Raw genomic sequence first — 761 nt, forward strand, 5'->3', positions numbered from 1 at the left:
GGAGGATTAAGATTGAGAGTAGAGGCCATATGATTTGAAGGTCAATCATTGGTTACCTTAGACAGGATTCTCTCCATGGAGGGGAAGGGACAGAAACCAAATTCGAGGGGATTAAGGAGAGAATTGGAGGAAAGGAAAAGGAGGCAGTAGGTATAGAAAACTCAATTAAGGAGTTTGGTGTGGAAGGATAGGAGGAAGATAGGGCAAAAACTGGAGGGAGCTGTGGGTTAATGGAGTTGTTTTTTTTAAGGGGGGATCCATAAGCATCTTTGAAAGCAGTGGGTTAGAAACCACTGGAAAGTGAACTATTGAAGATGGCAGTCACAGAGGAATTAGAAAGGAGGATAGTGTGAACATATAGGGTCAGAGTCGCAAGTGGAAGGTGTAAATTTTGAGAGGAGGCAAGAGATCTTTCCTTGAAATACTGCTGGGAATATTGTGATAGTTGAAAAGGACAGAAAAGGAAACAAGGACTGAAGAGGAACAGGGAAGATTTAAGGGAGATCTCACCTGATTCTTTCAATTTTGTTAACAAAGTATTGTGGTTAGGACAAAAGGCAGAGGAGATGGTGGTGGTAGGGGGACAGGTGGTGGAGGAGGGAGATAAGCTCATAGTGGGCTGAGAAAATTATACTGTATGCACAGAAGTGCTTTGTGCTTGCTTCAGCAGCACATATGCTGAAATTGAAATGATACAGAGAAAATTAGCATGGCCCCTGCTCAAGAATGACATACAAATTCACGAAGGATTCCACATTTTC

General features: G+C 42.4%; 1 non-coding gene across 1 annotated transcript; it reads left to right on the top strand.

Moving 5' to 3' along the window:
• The first annotated feature begins 654 nt into the window (after positions 1–654).
• Positions 655–761, top strand: LOC114816773. Its single transcript, XR_003764581.1, has one exon. It is a non-coding gene; the product is annotated as a U6 spliceosomal RNA (small nuclear RNA).

This window comes from Ornithorhynchus anatinus, chromosome 14, assembly GCF_004115215.2.
Source record: "Ornithorhynchus anatinus isolate Pmale09 chromosome 14, mOrnAna1.pri.v4, whole genome shotgun sequence".
NCBI classification, from domain to species: domain Eukaryota; kingdom Metazoa; phylum Chordata; class Mammalia; order Monotremata; family Ornithorhynchidae; genus Ornithorhynchus; species Ornithorhynchus anatinus.